This window comes from Falco rusticolus, chromosome 2 (assembly GCF_015220075.1).
Source record: "Falco rusticolus isolate bFalRus1 chromosome 2, bFalRus1.pri, whole genome shotgun sequence".
Classification (NCBI taxonomy): Eukaryota; Metazoa; Chordata; class Aves; order Falconiformes; family Falconidae; genus Falco; species Falco rusticolus.
Window position 1 is genome coordinate 102,283,961 of NC_051188.1, and position 14,117 is coordinate 102,298,077.

A 14,117-nucleotide genomic window follows, 5' to 3' on the forward strand; every position below is an offset into this window, starting at 1 on the left:
TAAATACATATTTATTCAGACTTAATAGAGCAAAATTACTCCCACCAGAGCTATCAGTCTACCAGCTAAGTATGTAATTAAGCCTTTTTAAAGCATACTATGTACCCAGCAGAGCAGAATAACAATACAGAAGTTACTCTAGTCTATGTGGTAAACAGGAAATTATACCTTTTATTCAAATTTTTATTTACCATTTAAGACACTCATTCAAGTCCATTAAATTTTCTACAGACAGTACTCTTGTTCATCTTTCTATGCAACAATGTTTCATTTATTCAACTGAACTCAACATATGTTTTGAGTTGTTAGTGGGATGTGCATGAAGAAACGTATGTTATCCAACATGTCATGAAAGTCTAAGTCATATAAAAAAATTGCATCTAGGGTGCATCACTTACCTTCTGCCTGTTGCTGCATCTCTTGGGGCTTCTCCAAGCTTCCCAAATCCCTACCATGAAGCATATATCAGCATTTCTAGAGTTATAAAATCTGCCACAAAAAAAATTTTGCTTTTATGGTATTCTGGTCCTGAGTAATGACAGGATAAATATGCAATACAGCTAATACTAGCTGGATGTGAAAGCCTTACACTACACAACAAGGAACATCCCAGCTTTACCACGAGGCTTTTCCATTTTTTTTCAGGACCAAGCTTTTATGAATTAAGCTCATCCTTATTTAGCAAATACTTACACACATTGTTTTCCTTTGTAGTGAACCAACATTTAGGATGGGTTTGACCACTCTGCTTAAGCAGGTTCTCAGTTATATCGACGTTGAAAACAGTGACACTGAAGAGTCGTCTCTTTTAAATAACTTCTAGAGACTTCTAAAATGTTTTTATTATACTTTTATGTGTTATGTATGCAATTTAAAATGCTTTAAAATGTCACTTGAAAGAGTTTAATTTTCTATAAAATATGCAGGACAACCATTGTAAACAGATTGGTTCATGAGCAGTGATCTGCAAAAGTAAACAATTTGGTAAAAGTTACAACTTTTAGGTGTTGATCCAGCAATGCTTTTAAGTACAGGCTTAACCTTACCAAACAGGTAGTCCCATACTAGTGGAAGTAATGACACCACTCCTAGAATTATATAAGATTAGTTTTTTTCCTCTTTTTAGTTTTATACAGAAGAGTTTGCCCTAATGAATGCCCAGATTCATCATACCCTAGATACCTGTAAATGGCTTACAATAATTAGACAAGTTGTTCACTGTCAGAAGAAAGAAAAGCAGTTATTTTTGACAAACAAGTGAAGTACCATTGTAGATTTTTAATATTGCCCTCTCTCAGCATAACCAACTGCATTTTTTACAGGGATTTTTTTTAAGGGTTGTTGTGGAACACAGAATTTAGGCAACAAGTGCTTTTGAGGCTAGGAGGATGGTGATGGTGGCCTTTGTTGTAGAATTTGAAAAAGCTACTGAGCAGGAATCCCTGGGCTCAGAGTAATGCTTTTTTTCTTTACTCAACAGAATGGCAATAAAAAAGCAGTTCTTGTAGGAAACAGAGCTTTAAAATCCAAGCCTGTTAAAAACTGTAAGATGACCTCTGTTCCTGAAAATGTGGATGATGCTGATTCTCTTTCTTCCTTCAAATAACAAATGTCCTTGGATGTATTCAAATACATTCCAGTCTTCAGATGTGGATGGTACCATGAACTATACATTCACTTGCACAGCACACTATTAAAGACTTATTTTATCTGGGTATAATAATGGAACAAACAATAAGAAAAGATGCATATGCCTTGATTTTACATTCTCTGTTGGCAAGTGACCAAGATTTTTCTTCTCTGAATTTTGGTTATGATGTTTCTTACTATAGCACAAGTTCATCAGCAATCTGTGTAGTAAAAAATATCCTTCTTTCTTTTACTGTCATGCTGACACTGACAAAAGTGTTATACTTTTAAATTTATTACTTATCATTTATTAAACCTGTAGAATTTGAACCGTAAGATATAATTTACCTTCTACTGCAGATTTTGTTGATGGTTTTCAACATATCTCACAAAACAATAGTGAACTAAGCACTCTGTGTGTAGCTGTTATGGATCAATTTCATTTACAGTTTGATAAACAAGGAATACAAAGGTTAGGGAGCTCACAAAGGAAATCCTTGCCACTTCCGAGAATAATGTTCATTTTTTGCTTTCAGCTCTCTTATTCTTGTTCTTTCTCACTGTGGCTGCCAAAAGGTGATTGGGATTTGATCCTGTGGTTCAATACTTTCCCAGTTTACAAGTTTGCATTTATGTTTTCTTTATGGCAGTTTACAACAGCGGAGGTTCTAATCACAAATTCCAAATATAAATGGCACGTTTCAAATATCTTTCATGAATTTAGTGGGGGGGTTTAATCTGAATGTTAAAGCAGGATTTACCTAATCCTCAAGAACACTGATTTTTTATGGGTATTTTCTGATTTTTTTTTATTATCCCAGGTGCCATCAGGCCCTGTAAGGATATCTCTGTCAAGCAGGAGTTAGGATATCACTGTTTCCTGAAGAGGTCACTCCTTGCCTGCTTGTCATATGGACACAGTTATTATTGACCATAATATTGCCTTTAAGAAGCTCAAACAGTATTTGTTTTCAGAGTTATGGTTGTGAACACATATGTATTATACATGCTAACTTCTTTTTTAATGTTTTAGTAAAAATGCATGTGGCCAGCTGGTGCAATACAGTGGTTAAAATTAAGATATCAGCTTTTTTTTATAGGTAGAAATATTTTCTGCTCTGAATAGAGAAAATATCAGTCATTGTGTGACAACTGAGTGCAAATCTTAATTTTCATTGACAATTACTTTATTGTAAATAATGACACATAAACTTACACATAGGCTGCGGAACATCTTTGAGATTACTTGTATTCATTGCTCCCTTGTTTTTTGTAATCAGTTTTGCATTACTAGCTGAGTATACAACCAAAAGAGACCTTTGGAGAAGATTTTCAGGAGACGAATTGATTAAAAATGACCTTTCATAGCTTCAGTTTTCCAGCTGATTTCCCTGAAGTGACATTTATTGGTCATCAACCAGTTACAGTAATTACCTCTGATCACTGTAAACAGGCGAACAGAATTTGAAGCTCGTGCTTTATTACAAGAGTATCCAACAGGAAGAGAAATAATGGATACAATGTAGAAGGCTGTTATCTTAGACAGACAGGGACGCCAGATAGAACAAAGGAAATGGAAAGGATATGCTCATTGCATGTGTTTTGCCTTCCATCGACATCTGGCCCAAATTTGGTCTCAGAAAATCACTGAACTGGCATAGTTTAAAAGAAAAGTAAGCAACGGTTAACTCAGAGTAGTTTCCCAGTCCTCCTTACCAGGCAACCCCACTGATTCCCAAACCAGAACAAGAAAAGAGGATACCAGGAGCAGAATGGGAGCATGGGTACAGAATGAAGTGGCTTCTTTCAGAGGAAGCTGTGGTGTAAGTTGTTTGCAGGACTGAGCTCAGTTACAGCTGTCCGTATTGACATAATGTTCTTGGTTTTCCTGGGGATTGCCCCGAGCTCCAGGAAAGTCTAGGCAGCTCTCCTGTAAGTGCATTGGTGTGTTCTCAGTAAAAATCCATACCTATCAAATTTGGCACTTGGACAAGCCAGGTTCTGAAGAGCTGCAGAGACAGTTTTCCAACAGAACAGATTTTTAGCCACTCAGCATCAATACATGGATGAAGAGTTTCCTTATGTCCCTTCCTCCTCCATCACCCACTTTCCTGGGTCCATAAATAAATCTGCACAGACTGTTACTTTCATGACACCATGAGGACAAATTCAGGAGCCACAACAGTTTTCACAAGCTGACCATTCCGGTGTCTAAATAGGAGCTTCAGAAAGAATGTCCCTATGGGTCTTCAGGCTGAAGTACTTGATCAAATGTTGCCCCTACTGCATCCAGTGCACATGGGTTAATACCAGAGGGAAGAGCTCACTTTTTCCCTACCCTTTATAAAAAATAGTTACTAATTGTATACTGGGTAATCCATTGTGTGATCCATTATAACAGGATAATTCTGGATAGTTGGAATTAAATCTAAATCTACACAGAGATGTCTTCTCTTCTGATTAAGTTAGTGATCTCTTGGCTCAACTCCTACAATCCAATTTACCAAGTCTTTCATCACTCTGAAAAGATAATTTTTTCAGTTCCAAAATGGAATGTATATGGCTTGATTGTAACAGTCCCCCCTTATGATTACAAGCCTGTGCTGTTCCAGCCCTTTGCTTTTCAGCTCCACATCTTGTGTCACCAAATGATGAACTCTGCAGAACACAATTAACAGCTGTTGTGCTGCTGGCAAGGGTGACATTGCATGCAAGCTGCGTCCCAATTAAAAAAAAAAAAAGCCTTAAAAAAATGTTAGGAGATTGAAAACCTTCCACCCCGAAAATTAAGGCATCCCATGAAGAGGAGGCCGTTGTTTGAAAATGGTTCACCTGAACTGTTACGGTAGCTGGCTATGAAATCTCTAGAAAATGTTTTACACTTCAAAAATTATTCCTTAAACAAAAGCCTTTGAGCCTTGATGTCTGTCAGACAGACCAGGACCTCCAAAGACCCCAGTGTCTAGGAAGAATAAAGAAGGTGTATTTGTCACTTGTTAGACATGTTATTAATGGTATTTTTTATCTGTGTTAACAGCTCCTTGATCCCGGTAAGTTCTTATGGCAAGAAGTCATTGTGAGATGTCTGTGGGACATTTCTCAGAAGGATGACCTTTAATCTTCCATATATTAGTTCTTGGCACTTACTTCTGAATTCCTGTGCTTTTGCTCTGTCTCTAGCCCCAGGACCTGAAAACTGTCAACTATGTCAGACCTCAGTCTGAGGAGGAAGCCTGTGGCTGCCTCATATAAGGGCCAGAACACAGTGACACCACAGAAGAGCATGGGGACAGTCTTTGACAGCTGTGGTTTCATCCTCTGAATCCAGTGACTCCTGTGAAGACTGCCTCCTAGCCTTAGCCAGAAGCACTGGGTCTCCATGACAAGCATCTTATGCCACTCTTGCACTCAAAGGCCAAACTGCCAAGAACCAGAACAAACAGCTCTGGTGTTTCCTGCCGTCTGCTAAGGAGGATCCATCATTACTCACTCTTCTGAAATCCTGCTGTAATGTCTGGTGAGGCTTGGAAGTGACAGGTAAGGTTTGCGGATACCCACCGCCTAGTTAACAGAACAATTTGAAGAGGATACCATTAGGTTGGGCCCCTTGTCCTCTTGCTGCAACACCCAACCACTCCTCAGCTATAACGTGGGTGACACGTATGAATTCTGCACTGCGCTTCAGTTTACTCCATCCAGCTTCACCAAACTTCCAAACGGCTGTGTATTTTTGTATGTTTGTTTAGCAGAACTCAGGCTTATTGCCCGATTTTAAATATACATATATATGTATGTGTGTATGCATGCATGAATAATATTTATATCTACACACATATATATTATACATGTATGTATATGCACATATGCGTGCATTTGGTGTATTATTAGGAAGAAGAACATGTTTATAGCTTTTATATGGGGTTACACAGCTGCTGCATTTTAAATCAGAGCAAAGCCATTGTTCTTAAAGCAGCTTATTTTCATTTATGTGTGTGGCCAGAGCCTCATGGACAGTTTGGTCTTAATTTTCTCACCGGAACCTGTTGATGAAACCAGCCTACCTAATATTTCTAGTGCTGTATTCAGGATATCATGCAGGACTGCACTTGAAAGAGGAGCTCAGGATCATTTAGATTCAAATCTTGGTTCTGCCACTGCCTTCTCATAGCGGATTAGGAAAGTCACGTAGTCTCTCTACCTTATTTCCTTACAGACCAGGGAAGAGAATACCACTGTAAGAATACTGACACTATTTTTATTCTAATGTACTTTACTTCATGGGGATTGATACAAAGATGCTTGCATACAGCATTGAAAATAGGAGATGCAAGTTGTTCAGCTGAGGGTTTTTTTGGGAAGCCAAAAACATTTAGCAATTGTGAAGATGTTATTTTTCCCTGCAGTTTATTAATACAAATCACTTGTTTCTATTGCCAGTTCTAGGGAACTAGCAAGCTGCCAAGGTGCTAATGAGCATATAGTCTGAATAATAATTCCAGTGCCACTGGTCATGATGATTAGGAACATTGCTGAATATAGATGGTGCTGTCTCGACCCTTCTCTCTGCCTCCAACTTGAATGAGTTATACCCGGCTCCAAAACATTTGTAATCTTCTTTAACTGAAAAGTTTAGAACATTTTGTTTGGATTTTCAATGAAAGCACACTGCCACTTCTGAAAGCATGCTTATGTAAGACAGAGAAATGGCCAAAGATTTGCTTCCACATCCTGAAGTCGCTCAAGGAAGAGCAACTGCATTTTGACTATAGCAATTCTAATACTGAAGCTCATAAAAGTGGCCACCTTCACACATGTGGCTTTCAGCCCTTTCATAGTTGTAGAACTGTGATTATGGTAGTTGGGTTTCTCTCTTCCCCATCTCACCAACTCCTCATCGACTACTGCTGTCCCTCATACCACTTTACAGAAAAGACTGAGGTGTAGACATACAGGCCAGAAGAATTTTGAAAGGCAAGGCACTGTGTCCAGCTAACGGGGACTGGGTTCTTGTGAGAGTTTAATAAAATGTTATCAAATACTACTCTCCTGTTTCAATCCATGGAAATAGAATACTGAAAAGAATTACCAGGGCCCATTAGCATAGGGTGTCTGCTGAACTAGTGATGTTCTACCACCATTTCCATGAGCAGCGTGTCAGACTGCCATCCTTTCAGATTGGCTGTGTCTATACTCCCTTAGGATTCAAGAGGAAAGGTTAAGCTTTCTCCAATGCAATGGGTCCTGCCAAGTCATGCAATGTTGACAAGCATTGAGAGTCATGTATATTTTGTTGCAACCATGAGGATTAAAAGGATGTTAAACAAAAGATGGCCTTTTAGAAACAGCAAATAGCTATCTTTGCCCAAGCAAACATTGAAGAATATAGTATTAGGGAAGACTACCTGTACAGAAGACTAAAGCATCAGTAGAATAACTATTTCCTCCCTTCTAAATATAGAATTAACTGTTTCCTTCCCCCCAAATACAACAAGCTACAACTCCTGCCCAGTGTGCTCCTCTTCATTTGTCACTAGTCTTAGATGGTTTCTGCTAATTGCTATTTCGTCTTTATTCAAGTAAGTGTATTAATATAAGTGTAATTCAGTTTACCAGCAGACTGAAATGAATATAGTCTTGTGTTTGTTTGTATAAAATGTTTTCTTATGTAAATCTGTTTAGCAAAGAAGAAAAGTAAATCTAGCGATATTTTTCACACAGAAGTTCTCTGAAGGTCACAAATACCAGCCAAGCATCAGTAATTACAATGGACACTGATATGGGAACTTGAGGCTACTCACCCCATGTGCTGGATGCTGCAGAACAAACTGACATTTGGCTGGTCGCACTGTAAATTTCTTAGGAAAAATAATTTTGGTAGGTTCATTATATGAGGTGGGAAATATCCCTAAACCCAGAGACCTTCCTACCATCCCTTCATTCTGCTTTTATAATAGGTGCTAAACAACAAAGACAAACTGAGATAATACATTATATGTTGGGAAAGCACAAGAAAGACCAGACTTTGTAAGAGAAAATGTACCATACCAGACAGAGCTGTTCTTTGGATTCTAATGCATCTCTCACCAGCAACTGCTGATCCAATGAAACCTTCATCTACCTATCCCCAACGTAAGCTTTTAAAATCCCACTCAGCATTGAATGGTGAAGGCGTCATGACTGTGCTCTGAATGATTCAGTTTAAAACTACAAAAATGTTCTATTTGGAGCAGAAACTTGAAGTTCACTGAGGTCATTGTTTTCTAAGTGGGGGTATTCATCTGCTCCTCATAAATAATTATTTAATGTTAGTCTCTGCCACGTCTTCAGAGGTCTTGCTTTGCTTGCACTGAATGTGGCAGTAGCCAGCACTTCCTATGATGTTTACAACACAGTAATATATACTTGTAAACAATTGATTTTATTAAAGAGAAGATTATATTTAGTATTTTCTAAGTATTTTCTACAAGTATTTGATATAATTTTAAAATTCCAGGCCAAATTCTTAGGTATGGCATCCCTGAATCAATGTGAGAGACAGATTTAAGTCATATTCATGGTTCCCTGAATCCTGGGCTGCTGGATTTTTCCTAAGGCACAAAACTGTTAGAATAATGCTAAATCTTGGCTGCTGGTAATAGCCCTTGACAAACTATGGGGATTTATTGGTTTCTGGGGTGCATCACTTTTCCTGGCACTGAGATCATTTGGTACAGAGCTCTTCATACTATTTCAGTGCTTTCCAACATAATTGAAAGTTTGGCTGATGATTTAAAATGCTCTGTAGAAGGAATATGAAACATAACAGTTACCAGGACATTGATATCACATTTTAGCTTGGTAATCTTCAGCTTGTTGCTCATCCTCTTGCATACCTTCCTCACTGACTGTCATTCTAAAAAAGGATGCTGTTCACAGAAACTTACCATTGTCCCCTAAAACCATGTGCAGGATAAATTTTTCAAAATAAACCACCTGAAATTTAGGAGGAAAAAAAAAAAAAAAAAGTATTATTAGTCAGATAAGCTAGGCTGTCCTGGTACCTTTTGCTTTGATAGTTAACACACTTCAGCCAGGGATTTTATGTCATCAGTGTTTAATAGCTAATGCTTAGTTTCAAAAGGAAAGAAAAGTCTAGTTTGGATTAGGTTCTTATATTTCTGGTTTTGATCCATACATCCTCAAAAGCAATACAGATATTTCAGAAAGACCATTTCATCACTCCAATTCTGATTTTTCATACTGAATTATGAAAAAAATGTCATTATTTGGGAAGGATGGCATTTGGAAGAGAAAAAAATCAGTGCTAATACCTAAACCCAAGACTTCTGTGGTTAGTGAATTTTCTCCAGATGTTGTTACTGTTTTCTAAGCTTCATCAAGCACTACCAATTAGTTTATTAAATAAATGTTTTATTAAGGAAATCAGTAAAGCACATAAGTGCCTGTAGTTTTAAATAGTGTTTATGGAGTCTGAATGAAATTCAGTCTTTGAGCAGATGCCTACTGTCAGCATAGGTTTAAAAATCACTGTCTGGTGCTCTACCAGAAAGGATACGATGTTTTTGAGACACTCCTTGCTCTTAATAGAAATAATGCTGAAGGTGTTCTGCTATTTCTCTTCCTGTAGGCAAATACATGAAGATTATATGAACAGGGAAATGTCTGCCTTGGAAATAATTAAAAAAAACCATCCACCTATCTTCTCTTCTGCCTTGATCTTTTCTGGAGGCAAAATAAAGGTAAAGATTTCACTAGCTTTTACACAAGCCTACAAAAACAAAGTATTTCTCCCTCTAGAATTAGAATAATTCTGTAGCATATAACTGCTATACTGCAGAGATTACATCTACCTTAACATGACAGATATAACTGAAGGGGCTGTAAGAGATGTTCTTAGCTGCCTAAGAATAATGGCATTCCTGCATTATGCTTTTTTTGAGCTTTACACAGCAACAGGCAGGAGTGTTAAGTACATTCCTCATGTAACAGGGATCGGCAGTCTGTGCAGAGAACAAGACTGTCTCGTAGCCTTCTAGGAGCTCTACGATAAATTCTCCAGTGTCAAAGATACCAGCAGAAATCAGAAACCCCGAAGGAGATAATAAAGTAGTTTGTGTGCGGATAAGTAGCAATGTAATCATAGACAACATTTTTGAAAAAGTAAGCAAGCATGCATTTTTTTGTGTTATAGTCATTAACAGTACAACTATATGCCAATACTACAATAGACCTAATGCATGCTAATGGAGTGGTCAGGGAAAGACATGGCACTCTGTCAAAGGAGGACAGAGTTTGATATTGGAAATCCATTTTAAATATTGCATTTAATATTCAGACCATCCTCAGAAAAAGATTTAGCAGAAAGAGCATCCCAAAGTGGCAATGAAACTGATTAGAAATGCAAAAAGATTTCCATTTAAAGGAGGAGAAGAGATTAAGTCTTTTTGAGTAGTGGCAAGGTACTTAAAGGGAGACAGAAAGGAATCAGAAATTAAAAGCCAAGTCCAGCTGAGAGTGGGGTCATTGGGAAGCCTTTCATTAACTTCAGCAGAGGCTGGAGCATGCCCTCTGTCAGCTAACCCTGATTCTTCTTTCATGGTGTAGGAAAAGAGAAGATACTAAATGAAATGTGCAATGAAATGGTATTTGCCATCTGAAATAAGTGTATCTGTTGTAATCCCTTACTGCTGGACATCAACACGAGGAACCTACAGGAAAACAAGGGTTTACGCTTCTCCCAGGTACCAGAGCAGATACCAGGCACCGCTCCTGACTGAGGACCACGGCATCCAAATCTTGCAGAGCCAGGAGGAAAATGTGGTGTTCAGAGGTGGCTAATGCTCAGAAGGTGAGACTCCCTTCCATGTCATTACAGGATAACATGGGGCAGAGCTGAGCAGACATCTTCCCAGCCGCCCCTTTTGAGAACCAGGGGTTTGCCTGACTCAGCAGCTCTCCTGCTGCTGCCAAGTGTGTCCAGGCTCCTTTGGACACGCTCAGGAGTTCATCAGCTTGTAACACACTGGAAAACATGTAGAAGACCTACCATTCCTCATATTGATCCAGTTAGCGGCTTCAGTTCAACAAGAGACATCTTTAGTACGTATATAAGAGATTCTGTTAATCATTTTGAAGTGATTTCTCTAGAGGTAGTCTAGAGGTACAGTTTAAATGCTTGTCCCAAGCATGTGCCTTTTCCTCGATTAAGTTTCCTGTAGTGCTGTACATGTGCAATCACTGTTTCTAAACTGCTAATTAAGCTTCGGGAGACAGAGATGCCTGATTATAGCGAGTTTCAAAAGACTAGTGCACTGGCAGTGGGATTTTCTCCTTGAACTGTGCCTGAAAATTAGCACTTCAGGGCTTGTACACTTAATATGATGTTATCAATCTTACATGCTTTTCAAAACCATCTTTCAAAAAACATTTCTGATAAGAGATGATTTTGCTATCATGTGGTGCTGATCTGGAGGTTTATACAAAGCATCATCGTGGCTAGGACCTTAGCTATAATCTTCTGTTGTTCTTTGCTATGAATTAGTCTTCTTTAAAATCTCTTTTTGAGAAAACAAAAAGGTTTTTGATCCCAGAAGGCCCTCACTGCACCCCAGCACAACCAGACGGTACCGCCCTGACACTGCTCTCCCTCTTTTCAGCCTTCAACAAATGTCCTCCATGATGCTGGGAGCAGTAGAAAAGAGGACAGAGTAGGAGGCAAGTTGATCATGCCTTCTTCCAGCGGATTTCTTTGTTTTCAGAGCAGACAGTAGAGCTGGAATGAGGAGCAGGCCCAGGGCTACACTCCCTCTTCTGGGTTCCCTTCTTACAGGGCAAGGGGCCGCCTTGGAGTAGCCCCTGGCGCTGCCTGTGACAGCCCGTAACAGCAGCAGCACCACACACCCCACAGGCTCTCTTACCCCAGATTACTCATGGGCACGGTTTAAAGGCTGGTAACAGAATGCCAGAGGATTAATTTTGTGATTTTCCCCACACGCCCTCCTCTCTTCCAAGGGAAAATCCATAGGAGAAGCAGGTAGAACCTTGGACTGAAAGTTTCTCATGGATTATTTTCAGCATTACTTTGAAGACGTATTTCCCTTTGTCAGATGAACCTTTCAATTGTTTGTCCAAAGGACAGTACTTGGGAAGTAATAGAGCTGGGGGAGTTAGAGAGGTTCAAAGGACTCGTCCCCTGCTGACAGAAAAAGTGACAGCTGCAGAAGGTCTGGAAGGTTGTTAAGTGCAAATCACTACTGAAGTCAAGCCTGCTACGCTGGCTTACAGCTACTGGGCTATTTTACCCAGTGTTTTTGGGAAATAACTGAAATGTGACTTGCCAAGAGAGCTGTGAAGGGGAGGGGACTGCAAGGGAAGGAATCAGCAACAAAAATGGAAGAACAGAAAATAAATACCAACAAAAGGCTTTTCTAAGGCAGGCTGGCATGGTGATCGAAGATGACTGATGAAAATAAAAAACTTGGAGATGTCAGAGTTTCTGTGAGTTAACCTACCAGATTTGAGTCTCCTTTACCTGATAAATTCTTTACTTTTACTACCAATATTATCTACTTGTAAAACCGTATTATTTTTTGAAGCTTTTGTTCAGGGGCAAACTGTGGCCTGTGACCAGACTAAGACACAGGAAGCAGATGCAATTCCTTTGAAATTAAGTTACCCACCTGGTCCAAGTTTTACTCTCACCAGCTGAGATTTCTGAATTTCTGAAAAAAACCCCCCTGAAATTTCCTTCTACCCATTCAATTCAGGCTGTTGCATAAACTAAGGAAAACACAGTGCAGGGTAGTTAAAAACATAAGAAGCTGTTTGCCTTTGTTGACAGTCAGGTTCTGGTGTGCATTTGAAAAACCACTCAGTTATGCATTGATAAAGCAACCAGTTTTCAAATTATTTGGCTTGGTGGTTTGCGGTTTTGTTGTTGTTGCCAGTGTAAAACAGCTACATCCTTAAAAAAAAAAAAAAAATTAGAAAAGTCATTGTACGTTTGGGTGTCAGCCTTCCCCTCTAAGCTGCCAGCAGCAGGAAGCCCTTTATGAGCAGAAACACCTGTGGATGTTTCTCATTTTTGCGTGCATACTTCAACCTTTCCAAGGGCATTCCTCAACTTGCAGCTCTTCGTGCAAAGCCAGAGCTAACCTTTTTGTCTGGTGAGACCATGGGGTAAGTATTTTGGCCTCTGGGCCCCGTCTGTGGGAATTCTTGCGCAGAGCTAGTCATGGCAGCATTTAGAGAGCTATAAAAATTACTCTTGAAAAATACTTCAGAGTATGGTGCTGGCCTGGGCATGGAAAATCTTTAATACCGAGCAGCACGGACAAGTGTGTATAGGGACTTTAGCTGGCGGCACGGTGACGCCTGGCAGCTCCGCGCCCAGTCCCACGCACTGATCCTGCTCGTGCACTTACCGACAAACGGCGATTTCAAGCCCCGTTTACAAGCAAACCCCGCAGAAGCCCCCTCGAACACGGCGGCGGCACGGCCCTTCACACCCCTTCGGGGCTCCCCCCGCGGCCCGGCCCGGCTGAGCGGCCCCGGGCGGACAAAGGCGGCGGGAGGCGGGGAAGCGCGAGGGGCCGTGCCGCGACGGGGCTGCCCCGCCACCGCCACCCACGGCGCCGCTGGGCCAGCCCGGGGGCGGCCCCGGCGCGGCGGGGGGCAGCGGGCCCGGCCCGGCCCGGCCCCGACGGCGCCGCCCGCCACCGCCACCCTCCCCACCCCGGTCCGCCCCCGCGCCGCGACGGGGCGGTCGGCGGCTCCGCGCCCGCCGCCGGCATGGAGGCAGCGGGGCGGCGCGGCCGGGCCGAGGGGCGCCCCGCCTTGGGGTGCTGCGCCCCCCTTTCCTCCTTCTCCTCCTCCTGGCAGGTCAGCGGGGCGGGGGGGAGGCGCGAAGCCGCGGGCGGCGGGGGCGAGCGGGGCCGGGGCCCGGCGGTGGCCCCCGCGCCGCCCCCCGCCGGCAGCCGCCGCGGGTACCGGGGCCCGGCGGTTCGAGGCAGGCGCGGGGGCTTCTCCGTGTCGCCGGTGGTCGCACCGGCAGCCGGGGCGGGAAGGGGCGCCCGGGGTGCCCCGGCAGCCCCTCTGGGGGAGGGCGTGCGGTGCGTGAGCCCCTGGCGGGCTGCAGGGGGTGGCACCCGCGCCCTCCGGGGGAGGCGCCCAGAGGTGTCCTGGCCCCGCGGCCCGGGCCGGCCGGGACACCGCTCGGTACCGCCGGCGTCGCTGAGGGAGCGGGAGCCTCAGGCGGCTGCTGCTGGCGGAGTAGCGGGGCACAGCCGGGGCGCCTGGGGGCAGAGCGGGGGCACAAGTGCCGGTGCCAGGGGACCGGTAACGGAGCAAGGGCCTGGGGCGGCTGCCGTGGGAGGAAGCGGCTGCGCGGGGAGGCCCGCACGGCGCCACCACAGCAGGGCCCGTGCCGGCCGCGGGCCTCCCCTCTGCTCCTGGAGGTTGCCGTCCGCCCCGGCGCCCTTGCTGGGCAG

At 42.5% G+C, this 14,117-nt stretch overlaps 1 protein-coding gene across 1 annotated transcript in view; it reads left to right on the plus strand.

Annotated features, from left to right (window-relative positions):
• Positions 1-13,472: 13,472 nt before the first annotated feature.
• The window catches only part of CYYR1 (cysteine and tyrosine rich 1), a 63,211-nt gene continuing 62,566 nt past the window's right edge, over positions 13,473-14,117 (plus strand). The window contains exon 1 of the mRNA XM_037377958.1: positions 13,473-13,509. The gene's annotated coding sequence lies outside the window, so the exon portion shown is untranslated. The remainder of the gene's footprint in view (positions 13,510-14,117) is intronic.